This window comes from Bactrocera tryoni, chromosome 3, assembly GCF_016617805.1.
Source record: "Bactrocera tryoni isolate S06 chromosome 3, CSIRO_BtryS06_freeze2, whole genome shotgun sequence".
Lineage (NCBI taxonomy): Eukaryota > Metazoa > Arthropoda > Insecta > Diptera > Tephritidae > Bactrocera > Bactrocera tryoni.
Genome location: NC_052501.1, coordinates 56365441 through 56380919, shown reverse-complemented (window position 1 = coordinate 56380919; position 15479 = coordinate 56365441).

Here is a 15479-nt window from a genome sequence, read left to right as displayed (position 1 = left end):
ATTATTTTGTTATTATTAAAGGTACTAAGAGCTTAGTAATTAAAAAATAATTTTTAAATTAACAAGTAACTAAGGACTAATTTGGGGTCTAACCCAACATTTGATACCCTTGCAACTTAAAAATATCAAAGCGGGCTTAATACCTTCAGAAGGCGGAAAAACTTTATCGCATATTAAAGAAGCTAAGTTCAGGTCTAACCAAATATTTTATACTTTTGCAACTTATCAAAGATTGCAGGTGTTGGCAATACTCCCTTAGTTTTATTATAATCTTCACATGAGATTTATGTGATATAAACTCAACCGAAGAGACTAAAAGCGCGATTCTGTAAGCAGTCTCTAGTCACTATTTGAGACATTTTGAGGTAAAGTCTCAATTTGTGACTACACTCTCACTAAACAGTCTCCAGCGTTAGTCTCAAATTTGTCACCTGATAGTTAGCAGGTCACAAAACTAAAAAGATCTCTTGTTTGCCATTTTGAACGTACTGAATAGGGATCATTATACATACATATGTAGATATTAAACGATTGTCGTTCTTTTATTTTTTTGTAAGTAACTCAAACACGAAAAGGTTAAAAATAAATCAATCTATATACTTATGTACATATGTATGTAAATAAAAACGCTCAATAACGCCGGGACTAATTTGGCCAACTCTTTTTCTTAAATGTTTGTTGAAGTTCAAAGATGGTTTTTACGGTGAGAAAAATTCGAATAATTTCCGGAAAACCCCTAAAAACAGCCCTTTTCTCTTCCCCATACAAACGTTATATAAAAATGAATGCTTGTTTTTAGTAACACTAAGAGAACGGTTAAACCAAGTTCCAAGTTTTTAAAAGTTGGTTGTTGTGGATTGGGAAAGGTTTAGAAACAAAATACCTTATACTTTTCATGAGGAGAAGTCGGAAAATTGGACAATTCCAAAGAGTAACATTTTCCATACACAAATTTTTTCAATTTTTGTTTGTTTTGCTTTTCTATATTTTGATTCGTAAATTATTTGAATCGTTCAATTTCGGTCGCTTGCTTTTTTATTCCGGCTATCCAAAGGAAAATTTACTGAAAATTATTCAGTGAAAACTTTATGCGTGTTGCAGATTGAAATTTGTTACGAAGCCACGAAGAGGTCGCGCTATTATTGGTCGGCGTTCTTTTTGCCATCAACGTATGGCAGCACAAGGAAAGACAAGGATTACTCCCAAAACGCGATGACATACGTGCGGAATTATGGATCGCGGTCAATCAGCTAGCGATCGTAACGATATCACAGCACGACTTTTTAAACAATAGCTGCGATGTTCGATGGTCTTTATCTTGAAGCAACCTATAGTATATATGGTGCTGTTAGATGCTGAATGTATTCTGTTGAGTGGCAAAAAAGAGGTTTGCCGCACGCACACATTCTTCTTTGGATGCGGATGGTGATTACACCAGATCAAATTGATGAAATCATTTCAGCGGAAACTCCTGATTCAGAGATAGATCCAGAATTATACGAAGTGGTGAAAACCAATATGGTTCATGGACCTTGCGAACCTTACAATCCCACTTTGATTTGTATGTCTCACAATAAATGCACGAAACACTACTCATGTGCTTTTCTTTCGGAAACGGAAATGGGAAATGATGAATATTCACTGTATCGGTGTCGCTCACTAGATGACAATGGCAGAACATTTAGCTTTTAGAGGCGCAAATATCGACGTTAACAACACATCGAAGTTCACAATACATGGATCGTACCGTGTTCGCCACTTTTGTCTAATTCACATTCAAAACTCATGTCAATGTTGAATATTGCAGATTGGTGAAATCGATCAAATACGTTTGCAAATACGTCACCAAAGAAAGCAACATAGCGGTTAATATTCGCTAAGAATTGGAATTGGAAATGGGTAAATTTCGGTTGATACTTCCATTGGTTTGATATCAATTTCACCTCCCTTTTGTCAATTCACTTCAACGGAAGATGAACTCATCACGAATATTTATCCGAACATTGGGCAAATTATCGTAACTGCAATTGCAATTGCTTGAGTGCACGCGCAATTTTAGCTGCCAAAAATACCGATGTTAATGACTTAAACTGGAAGATTCAAAGTCAAATTCCGGGAGGTTTGCGCTCATATAAATCGATCGATCGTCTTGACAAGGAAGACGAAACCGTAAATTATCCAGTGGAATTTCCAAATTCTTTGGAGAGGCTTGGTATGCCCCAGCATCATTTGCATCTCAAAGTTGGATCTGTCATTATTCTGTTTCAAAATCTTCATGCGCCGGAACAGGAAAAATTGTCTTTGCGTTAACAATCAACAGGACACAAGGAAATCGGGAAATGCTATGTTTTTCACACGGCCAGATATGTATATGTGGCCAGATATATGTGCGTGTTGGCGAGTTGCAAACCCATCTTCCTTGCATATTTACGCACCAGAACAGAAATGAAAAAAATATGTTTATTAAGCTGCGCTACATTAAAAAAATGTAGAAAAATCAAAAATAAATCATTTTCGACACAAAATAATTTCAACTTCTTTTTCATTTCAAAACACATAATTTCACGCAGGACAACGGCTGCGGGGTCAGCTAGTTTTACATATGTAAATTTCGTAAATATTATGAAACAAAGTCAACATTAGGGATATGAGGTTTAGCCCAAATCGTTTTTATTGAGCGCCAAACCATTAACATAATTTTATAACCTTTAAGAGAAAGTGTCCCTTTAATTTTATTAAAATATCACATATTTTGACCAACTTAAACTATGAAAAATGCATGTGTAGAAGTTCTCGCAAGTGAGGAAAGTTCTCAGACCGCCATTCACTTGAGAGTGGCCAGAAACGATTCTTTTACACATAGCTCAAGCTGCTCACGACTTCCGGTCTTTGACCAAGTATCTTCTGGGTAGCCTAAGAACATCCGTTTGAAGGCGAGCTAAAGTGAAGAGGCGAAATATCCCTTCCGCAGGGTTGTGCGCTGGGTTTTGGACCCGCCATGTAAAAAAAAACTTACCAATGAAAATTAGCAATCAGCCTCGGATGAGAGACCCCCCTTTTGATGACGACCGTGGCAAACGAAATAAGGACTACGAATTGAGGGCATGCACCTGGAATGTCCCGTCCCTTAATTGGGAAGGTGCCGTTGCCCAACTGGTTGATGTCCTCGTAAAAATAAAGGCTGACATCACCGCCGTCCAAGAAATGCGATGGACGGACAAGGACAGAGACGAGTAGGTCCTTGTGACATTTACTACAGTGGCCATATAAAGGAGCGCAAGTTTGGTGTGGGATTCGTGGTGGGAGAGAGACTCCGTCGCCGAGTACTATCATTCACTCCTGTGAATGAACGTCTAGCCACAATCCGCATCAAAGTGAGGTTCTTCAACATATCGCTGATTTGCGCCCACGCCCCGACGGAAGAGAAGGACGATGTGACCAAAGATGCCTTTTATGAGTGCTTGGAGCGCACTTATGAGGGCTGCCCCCGCCACGTTGTCAAAATCGTGCTTGGCGACTTTAACGCCAGGGTGGGCAAAGAAGGTATCTTTGGCACTACGGTCGGTAAATTCAGCCTCCACGACGAAACATCCCCAAATGGGTTGAGGCTGATCGACTTCGCCGGGGCCCGAAATATAGTTATCTGTAGTACTAGATTCCAGCATAAGAAGATTCATCAAGCTACCTGGCTGTCTCCGGATCGAAAAACTACCAACCAAATCGATCATGTTGTGATAGACGGAAGACACGACTCCAGTGTTTTAGATGTTCTTGCGCTCCGAGGTCCTAACATCGACTCGGACCACTATCTTGTTGCAGCTAAGATTCGCACCCGCCTCTGTGCAGCAAAAAACGCACGCCAACAAACACAAGGAAGGTTCGACGTCGAGAAGCTGCAATCACAACAGACAGCCGAACGATTTTCTACTCGGCTTGCACTCCTGCTCTCTGAGAGCACTCGTCAACAACTCGGTATAAGAGAACTGTGGGACGGCATTTCAAACTCCTTACGTACAGCTGCAACCGAAACCATTGGTTTTCGGAAAGTGCAAAAGAACAGCTGGTATGACGAGGAGTGCCGTGTCGCAGCGGAGAGAAAACAGACTGCCTACCTCGCAACGTTACGATCGACCACAACACGTGCGGGATGGGATAGATACCGAGAGTTGAAAAGGAAGCGAGATGCATTTGCAGACAGAAAAATAAAGAGGCCGAAATGCGTGAGTACGAAGAGCTTGATAAGCTGGCCGACAGGGGTAATGCTCGAAAATTCTACAAAAAAAAATGAGGCGGCTTACAGAAGGTTTCAAGACCGAAGCATACTCTTGTAGAACCCCCAAAGGTGATCTAGTCACCGATGCCCAGAGCATACTTAGATTATGGAGTGACTACTTTTCCAGCCTGCTGAATGGCAGTGAACGCACAACACCAGGAAAGGCGAACCCGATTCCCCAATAGATGACGATGGAGCAGACGTTCCATTACCCGACCATGAAGAAGTTCGAATAGCAATTGCCCGCCTCAAGAACAACAAAGCGGCAGGGGCCGACGGATTGCCGGCCGAGCTATTCAAACACGGCGGCGAAGAACTGATAAGGAGCATGCATCAGCTTCTTTGTAAAATATGGTCGGACGAAAGCATGCCAAACGATTGGAATTTAAGTGTGCTCTGCCCAATCCACAAAAAGGGACACCCCACAATCTGCGCCAACTACCGTGGAATAAGCCTCCTCAACATCGTGTATAAGGTTCTATCGAGCGTATTGTGTGAAAGATTAAAGCCCGCCGTCAACAAACTGATTGGACCTTATCAGTGTGGCTTTAGACATGGCAAATCAACAACCGACCAGTTATTCACCATGCGCCAAATCTTGGAAAAGACCCGTGAAAGAAGAATCGACACACTCCACCTCTTCGTCGATTCCAAAGCTGCTTTCGACAGCACGAAAAGGAGCTGCCTTTATGCCGCGATGTCTGAATTTGTTATCTCCGCAAAACTAATACGGCTGTGTAAACTGACGTTGAGCAACACGAAAAGCTCCGTTAGGATCGGGAAGGACCTCTCCGAGCCGTACGATACCAATCGAGGTTTCAGACAAGGCGATTCCCTATCGTGCGACTTCTTCAATCTGCTGCTGGAGAAAATAATTCGAGCTGCAGAACTTAATCGAGCAGGTACAATCTTTTATAAGAGTGTACAGCTGCTGGCGTATGCCGATGATATTGATATCATCGGCCTCAACACCCGCGCCGTTAATTCTGCTTTCTTCAGACTGGACAAGGAAGCAAAAGAAATGGGTCTGGTAGTGAACGAGGGCAAGACGAAATATCTCCTGTCATCAAACAAACAGTCGTGGCACTCGCGACTTGGCTCTCACGTCTCTGTTGACTGTCATAACTTTGTAGTTGTAGATAGTTTCGTATATTTGTAGATAGTTTCGTATTTCAGGCTGACATTGTTGGTGGTGTTTATACCAACAATGTCAGCTTGAAAATCCAACGCAGGATAACTCTTGCCAACAGGTGCTACTTCGGACTGAGTAGGCAATTGAAAAGTAAAGTCCTCTCTCGACGAACAAAAGCCAAACTCTAAAAGTCGGACGATGACATCAACTAATGAGTCGACGTTGCGAGTTTTCGAGAGAAAAGTTCTGCGAAAGATTTATGGTGATGGAACGATGAGCTATATCAGATATACGACGACATTGACATAGTTCAGCGAATTAAAAGACAGCGGCTACGCTGGCTAGGTCATGTTGTCCGAATGGACGAAAACACTCCAGCTCTGAAAGTATTCGACGCAGTACCTACCGGAGGAAGCAGAGGAAGAGGAAGACCTCCACTCCGTTGGAAGGACCAAGTGGAGAAGGGCCTGGCTTCGCTTGGAATCTCCAATTGGCGTCACCTTGCGAAAAGAAGAAACGACTTGCGAGCTGTTGTTAACTCGGCTATAATCGCGTAAGCAGTGTCTATGCCAATTAAGAAGAAACTGTGAAAAATTAATATATAGGATATATTGGGGGCAGAGAAACGAAAGGGCTGTTTGTATTAATTTATGACATTGCTCACTTATACTTGAGAAGTTATTTTCAATTGATTTTATAACTATGTACATTAGGCCGGGTCGATTTGTGGGGAGGCAAAAAAATCGCCCATTGCTCTATGAAAATCATATTCTAGGGATCAAAATAAGAAATTTTGCCGAAGGAACCATACCTCTGAAACGAATTCTGATGTCTCCCAATTTGGGTCGAACTTTTGGGTAGGGGCAAATTTTGAAATAGAATTGAAATTACCATTTCATTCTTATTACCTCTGAAAGTGAGGAGAATTAAAGCAATAACCACTATGGTATTTCAAAAAAAATAATAAGTGAAGTGACCATTCCAAGTCAAAAAGTTTACAATGAATCCAACATCCTCTACACCGCAAGATGAAGCAACTACATCAACAACTATCGAAAACCCAATGAGTCATATACCCAAGCATGATGTTACTGTTTTTGGCGTGTCTACTGATTTGACTGATCTTAATTTACCAACCCATCTGGATATCTTGAGATATTATTTTTACTTAAGCGAACGTGCTAAAACAGAACAAAAAAAGTTTTCCCATAAATCATTCACTATTCAAGTACAAGATAAGTTGATTGGAATTTGGGAAAAACTTGCTATTTAAATAATGCTGAAAAAAAGTGTATGTAATAAATTGAATAAATTGCTTGACAAGTATCAAGAGCAAATCAAGAGAAGAAACAACACCCAACAATTTACAGAGTATGTAAAATCTCTGGAAACAATTTTTTACATTGGAACATGTAAATGCGATTTGAAGGCAGCTCCATGTGCATGCGGCTGGGTTTCCGAATGCCTCAAAGGGTTCATACACGATCAACATAATCAGAGAAGACTAACAATGAATGCATTTACATATGATGGAAACTGAAGAGCAAGGAGCAACGTCTATGTTATCAATGCCAACATACCAAGATCCCGATGATTCAACATACGCACCGCCACCGGTTCAAGAAGATATGGATAGAAGCACAAGTTCACAATACACAGAGAGATACGATTGTTTTAACTTTGCCTTGGTATGTGACAGATTTGGTGTGCCTGACAGAATAGCATCAGCATTGGGAACCGCTCTTTTGCAAGACTTTAAAATTAAAGATAAGCATGGGAAATCTCTCATCATGGATAAATCGAAAGTTCGCAGAGAAAAAAAGAAATGCAGACGAGAAGTGCTTCGCAAACGGTTAGATGATACCAATTTGTTAGCGTTTTCATTCGAAGGCAGAAAAGATGATACTTTAACGATAGATAAAATTGATGAGAAGTATCATACTAGGATGGTTAAAGAACCTCATCTTGTTATTTTGAGAGAACCCAATTCTGAATTGATTGGTTACGTAAGACTGGAACATGAAACCGCTGAATACAAAACAACCAAATTAAATGGTTTTTTCAACGATAAAAATATATCACTGGATACATTAATTGGAATATGCACTGACGGTGAGCCAACAAACAATGGCCCACACGGTGGAATTATACGACGATTCGAATTGCTGTTAAAAAGACCATTGCATTGGTTTGTTTGCTTTCTACACTTCAACGAACTTCCGTTTCGGCATTTGTTTGAAGCTTTGGATAAATCAACCAGCACTGGACCAAGATCGGCAACCGGAAAACTGAGCCGTCAAATCGAAACTTTTGAAACTCTTCCGGTAAGTTATTGCTATCACTCATTTATTATAATTGTCAACCATTTTTAATTATTTTATTATTATATATTTTTATGTGGTGGACGGATTCCAAAAAATTGAGTTGCAAAATATGCCCCCTGCTCTAGATAACAAAGAATTTTCCACCGATTCAAACTACTTATACGACATGGCCCATGCAATTTCTAGCGACGTGGTTCCGGTGGATCTGGCTGGAATTGTACATTCTCGGTGGCTCACCAAGGCCGCTAGATTATTGCGATTATATGTGACAACGGAAAATCCAGATGCAAATTTAAGAATTCTGGTTAAATTTATAATTAAATGTTATGTGCCAATGTACTTCAATATCAAGTATTACAGCTCTGTCGTGTACGGCAGTGCATTATTTTTCAAGTTCATTGGTTGGTCACGATTTCTAGAACCTCGTTTACGCAAAATTGTCAATCAAGTAATTAAAGATAATTCATATTATGCGCATTCGGAAAATATCTTGTTATCAATGTTGTTTGATGATAGGAAAGAAAAGCGCGACTGTGCCATTAAGAAAATTCTACGCTATCGAACCGATGTTGACGAGCCAATGGAACTTAGAGTTTATAAAAAACCAGATATAGACTTTAATTGCACAAGTTATACGGAAATGATCAATTTGAATGATATAAATATCGTATTTGAACCACCATTCACGCGAAGCATTCCGTACGATACATTGAAAGAATATTTAAATCAAGATGATCCACCGTTTAATCATCCAAAAATTCCATCACACATACAAGGAACGGAACGACATGTTCAATTGCTAGCTAGCGTTCCCAAACGGGTTATACCCGAAAATGTAGAGGCTGTTATGGCGACGACATTAGAGAGCCGTGCGAAATTGCCCAGACTTGAAAGTAAAAAAGGCTTCAAACAATAATTTTTTTTAGTTTCTTTTCTATAACTCACTTAAATTAATTTTTTCATTTACATATGTTCTGACTAAATAAATTTCTTAAGAGAAAAAATAGATATTATTATAAATAAATAAATAAAAATAAAGAAAAACATAGCCATTTAGCTGATTTTTTCATGTACAGGCCAAAAATGGTGATTTTTTGAAATGATTGTATGGGGAACCCCTCAGGTAGTTCCAGGGGGTGTGCCACTGGCATGGGTGGATCGCCGTCCAAAGTTAGTGGGGGTCGGTCATATATTTGGACTCGATTGGAGCACTCTAAATGGGTCAAAGTGGGATTTTTCAAAATTTGCCCCTACCCAAAAGTTCGTCCCAAATTGGGGGACATCAAAATTCGTTTTAGAGGTATGGTTCCTTCGGCAAAGTTTCTTATTTTGATCCCTAGAATATAATTTTCATAGAGCAATGGGCGATTTTTAAATCGATCCGCCCTAATATACATACATATATATGGAGTAAAGTCAGCCGGATATTTGAGGCTGCTGAATATCAGTTATATAAGGGCTAAGGCAAGTTTTCGCTCGATTTTATCCATTTTAGACAAAAAGATACACTGTTGGGCGAAAAACACGCCCTCTGAATTTCATTAAAATATGTGGTATAAAGTCAATGGGATCTTGGAAAATCTGTATATTATGTACATGGGAATTAATAGCCCTGACAGACGACAGCGCTAATATGCATTAGCGGGCTTATTTACATTTACTTGCGCATTTGATCCATGTTAATGCAAGTTTGTAATGCACATTAATTTCGTGCATTTAGCTGAATTTACCAAAATTGAGTAGACAACACTGCTCAAAAATAGCCGATTTTTGCTATTTTTTGACAGATGTCACTTGAAGTCTACCGCCTCCTTTGCGTTTGCAGCATCAGAGGTAAGCAGTTTTATATTGCTAATTAAATTATGTGCAAGTATATTAACAAAAACATTTTAATATTTTCAGATGGCAGAAAATAAACAACCCACAGTTTGCTATCCATTTTTCCAATATTCTTAACTTTTTCACACACTTTTTCCGCATTAAAATCAATTATTGCTTTTAGTTTCACTCTACTATCTTTTAATGTAGTTAATAATAAACGAATTTTTCCAAAAATACCAAAATTTCTATTATTTTCTTATTCATTTTTATTTCACGTTTTTTTTAGAAATAAACAAATTTCACTATCAGCTGTCTAAATGCACAAGTCTGGCGTCTGTCACCATAAAATTTCAATGCGCATTAGCGTTGCTTAAGGCGCATTAATTTTGCTCGTCTGTCAGGGCTATAAGGGAAGTATTGATCCGATTCGACCCATTTTTTACATAAGGCTATACTATTATACAATTAAAGAAAATCCTTCAAATTTCAATAGTATGGGTACTTTTGTAAATGCAATATGAAAATCATTTTTTAAATCATATGTTCATGCCATGCAAAGCAATTATCAATTACAACTCTGCTTTGCCAAGATATGCAATGCATTCTGTTGACGTTTATAAATAGTCCCGTGCATTATCCTAATAATATTATAAATAATTAATAGAATGAAAATGGAATGATAAATAAATAACAATTAAAATTTAATAAATAACATATATTTATTAAAATAAATTACCTACTTCATCGGTGAACCTTCCATTTTAAATATTTCCAATACAATGCATGCAAAATAAAATCCATGCAAATTTTGACAGCTCATGCGCTTGAAATAGGGCTGTCATGAATTAAATAATTTCATACTTCGCCTGTATGGTTTGCATATTGCGTTTAAGAAAGCAGCCTACATCTCACAGATTGACCGATATTTTCGACAAAAAGCCAGCCATACGCACTGGTGTTCACGTATTCGGTACGTGGGGGCTTGAAGAGTTATGATCCGATTTCGCAAATGTTTGGGCGTAAAGTGAAATACTTTATAATAATATATAATACTTTATAATAATATATAATACTTTATAATAATATATATTATAATAATATAATAGAAATTGTCATTAACATGGGTCAAATGCGCAAGCAAATGTAAATTAAGCCCGCTAATGCATATTAGCGCTGTCGTCTGTCAGGGCTATAAGAACAATATGCGTGACAATACTGATACATTAATTGGTTCTTGATTTGTGTTTTTTTACTTTTGATGATTCTGTAAGAAGTTCTGTTGTCAACGCGGGGGCACTCTTTTTCTGAGGGACTGCCAGAAATGACATCGAATGATCGGGTTTTAAATATTTTTCTTTCCATTTCATCTCATCTTTGTAAAGCAAAAGTGGATAAAATGAATATATTTGACATTTGAAAAAAAAGTCAACCAACTTCATTATATTCAGCGCTATTATTTAAAAGAAAATATCCATTTCATATCTTTGAAAAATCACGTAAACATATTGACTAACATAAACCGCTTAAAGTCAGCTGAAAAGTGCCAACCCCGTTATCCAATTTTGAAGCAACCAAACATTATTTTAATTAAATTTTTATGCTTCCGACGTACATATGTATTTATGCGTGCTTTCCTTCCGTTTTCATCCACTTCACTTTCACACAGTATGGTGTCTGCAAATTTCCTTCATAGCAAGTTTTGTCAATATAGCTAGTATGTTTTGTGAGATATGTACATTAAACATATTTAGAGGCGAAGGAATACCCACCGATGCCCTCACTACTACAATTGCCTGTACCAAATTAAATTTCACAGGTTTTGAATTAGCGCCATTTTGTGTGCGTGACAATAATCCGATTCTGCCCATCTACAATACCAACCTTCTTTTAGCGACGAGTAGTACGTCTATTCAGTTTCATCACTATATCTCAATTTTTATTTAAGTTGCCGCTTACACGGACGGACAGAATCAAACTCGCCTCGTCATCCTGATCAGTTAAGTAGATGTTGGTGAAGAAACTACAATATTCTGTAGCAACACAAAGAGTGTACTTCTATAAAATAACGTTATGCAATAATTATAACGATATTAACATACTGTTTATAATATGTAAATATGAAATAGTTTTCATTACTTTAATTGAAGTAAACACATAGTATTGTTGTTGTAGCGGCAAAAAACTTTTCCACCATAATTTTGATTCTTCACTCAATTTAGTCCATCGGCGTCAGGTCTATTGCTAAGCAATGCTGAGACTTTTTTTGTTATACTGACGAAAAAGTCCCAAATAAATGTCCTTCAATCATATAGAGGTGACATAAAATATATAGAATTGCAATTATCAGATAAAGCTCATGTAAGGGTCACGCCGATTTTTCTTATTATTTATTATATTTACGATCGTACCGTTTTTCACTTCACTTTCTTGTATAATTTATTTTAAATTATTAACATTTTTTCATAATTAATCCTCTTATTTCTATGCCAATCTTCGTCAAATACTGTTGTATAATCCATAAGGTAGTGTTTTCAGCTTTATTTATCAAATATCATTAATATCAAATATCATTATGTCATTATGGATTATTATATTTGTTTAAAAATCACACAAATCTACAAACACACATACATATGCATAAGAAATGTGAATTAAATGTTTTATTACTTATTGAATTAGATACGTAAGCAAAAAGCCAAAATTTACATAAATAAGTTTATTTGAAATTATATAATTAACGATAGATACGTATGTCTGTATGTATGTAATAATGTCAACAATTGGTATGCTTAAGTGAACACATATGTAAGTGTTAAAGCATTTAAGTGTAGAAAATTATAGCGAAAAAAAACTACACTTCAATATTGCGCATCCTGCTTTAGCTGGCTGCTAAAGACTTTTACTAACTATTTATTTATTTTTTTTTTTGTATGTATTTTATAAGTTTTCGTCTGATTAAATATATATAAGTATATAAAAACTCACATATATGTATAACAACATAATAAACTTGTTTTAGAGAATTGGGATTATTTAAAAGAAAAATACTGCAATTTTCGCAGTTACCTCATTATATAATGTAATAAAATTCATTTAATTATAAAGAAGTAACAAACATTTCCTTTAAGCGGTTTTAGCTCGAAGCTAAAACAAAGAGCAACATCTTAAAAATACAGTTCCATCGGAGAAATTATTTCAATTATATCAAACAGAATTTTGTACACTTCTAAACGCATCCGGAAAATTTAGGTATAACATTAGCTGTCGTGGATTTCGAGAGATCTATATTGGCGATTTGCCATATTTGACAGTCAAAACGCTGAGGTAAATGTAATTTGTTGTAATACAAAATTGACGCTAAAATAAGTGTTTCAGATTTACTTTCTTTTTTTGTTTATTGAAAAGTAACAACTCTCTCACAGAAAGCCCGAAGCTGACTTTTTATAAGTCTTACATCAACACTAATCATAACTATTATCGTCAAATCTTTTAGTTTACGCTTTTTATTTTACTTTCGTTTTCTCTTCTTGTTGATAATTATGTCCTTACAACTAATTGAACGGCGTTGCGGGCGGTGTTCGGACAAGCAATGAGCTTTAATGAGGACAGTACATAATAATGTTTATGATATGAGTTGCTACCTAAAATCCATTATAATATATTATCTTTGTCGATATTTTTTGATAAAGGATAAATAACAAAAATATAAAGAAGTGCCCGCAGCACTTCTTATTTTCTTTTGTTTAAAATTTCAGCGCAACCATTACACAAGAAATCTTCTGCAAGGTGCTGAACACCAGATAAGTATAGGTGAATGCATTACTACATCTATGGTATACGCCACTGGGCTCCATATCCAATAAAACTTATGCAATTACTATTTAATATTAATTTAATGAAATGGAATGGAATGTGTAATTGGCACGTTAAATTTTCTGGAACGTGATTTCTTATTTATAAAATATATATGTATATTTGTATGTGTATGTATGTGTTTGCAGTAAGGACCTCTCAAAATCATATTATTGTGATCAAATCGAAAGGTGAATTTTTAATTTATACTTCGCGTCTTTTTCGAATCGGTAAATTTTTTTTCTGTAAGTTTTTCGAAATATTCATTAGTATTTGATATACGGAGGATGGAGTCATATGTAGAAGTTCACGCAAGTGAGGAAAGTTCTCTGATCGCCATTCACTTGGGAGTGGCCAGAAACGATTCTTTTACATATGACTCAAGCAACTCACTACTTCCGGTCTTTGACCAAGTATCCTCTGGGTAGCCTAAGAACATCCGTTTGAAGGCGAGCTAAAGTGAGAAGGCGAAACATCCCCTCCGCAGGGTTGTGCGCTGGGTTTTGGACCCGCCACGTAAAAAAAACTTACCAATGAAAATTAGCAATCAGCCTCGGATGAGAGACCCCCCTTTTGATGACGACCGTGGCAAACGAAATAAGGACTACGAATTGAGGGCATGCACCTGGAATGTCCGGTCCCTTAATTGGGAAGGTGCCGTTGCCCAGCTGGTTCATGTCCTCGTAAAAATAAAGGCTGACATCACCGCCGTCCAAGAAATGCGATGGACGGGACAAGGACAGAGACGAGTAGGTCCTTGTGACATTTACTACAGTGGCCATATAAAGGAGCGCAAGTTTGGTGTGGGATTCGTGGTGGGAGAGAGACTCCGTCGCCGAGTACTATCATTCACTCCGGTGAATGAACGTCTAGCCACAATCCGCATCAAAGCGAGGGTCTTCAACATATCGCTGATTTGCGCCCACGCCCCGACGGAAGAGAAGGACGATGTGACCAAAGATGCCTTTTATGAGTGCTTGGAGCGCACTTATGAGGGCTGCCCCCGCCACGTTATCAAAATCGTGCTTGGCGACTTTAACGCCAGGGTGGGCAAAGAAGGTATCTTTGGCACTACGGTCGGTAAATTCAGCCTCCACGACGAAACATCCCCAAATGGGTTGAGGCTGATCGACTTCGCCGGGGCCCGAAATATGGTTATCTGCAGTACTAGATTTCAGTATAAGAAAATACATCAAGCTACCTGGCTGTCTCCCGATAGAAAAGCCACCAACCGGATCGATCATGTTGCGATAGATAGAAGGCAAGTCTCCAGTGTTTTAGATGTGCGTGCGCTCCGAGGTCCTAACATCGACTCGGACCACTAGCTTGTTGCAGCCAAGATTCGCACCCGCCTCTGTGCAGCAAAAAACGCACGCCAACAAACACAAGGAAGGTTCGACGTCGAGAAGCGGCAATCACAACTGACAGCCGAACGATTTTCTACTAGGCTTGCCTTCCTGCTCTCTGAGAGCACTCGTCAACAACTCGGTATAAGGGAACTGTGGGACGGCATTTCGAACTCCTTACGTACAGCTGCAACCGAAACCATTGGTTTTCGGAAAGTGCAAAAGAACAGCTGGTATGACGAGAAGTGCCGTGTCGCAGCGGAGAGAAAACAGGCTGCCTACCTCGCATCGTTACGATCGACCACTACACGTGCGGGATGGGATAGATACCGAGAGTTGAAGAGGGAAGCGAGACGCATTTGCAGACAGAAGAAGAAAGAGGCCGAAATGCGTGAGTATGAAGAGCTTGATAAGCTGGCCGACAGGGGTAATGCTCGAAAATTCTACGAAAAAATGCGGCGGCTTACAGAAGGTTTCAAGACCGAAGCATACTCTTGTAGAACCCCAAAGGTGATCTAGTGACCGATGCCCAGAGCATACTTAGATTATGGAGTGACTACTTTTCCAGCCTGCTGACTGGCAGAGAATGCACAACGCCAGGAGAAGGCGAACCCGATTCCCCAGTCGATGACGATGGAGCAGACGTTCCATTGCCCGACCATGAAGAAGTTCGAATAGCAATTACCCGCCTGAAAAACAACAAAGCGGCAGGGGCCGATGGATTACCGGCC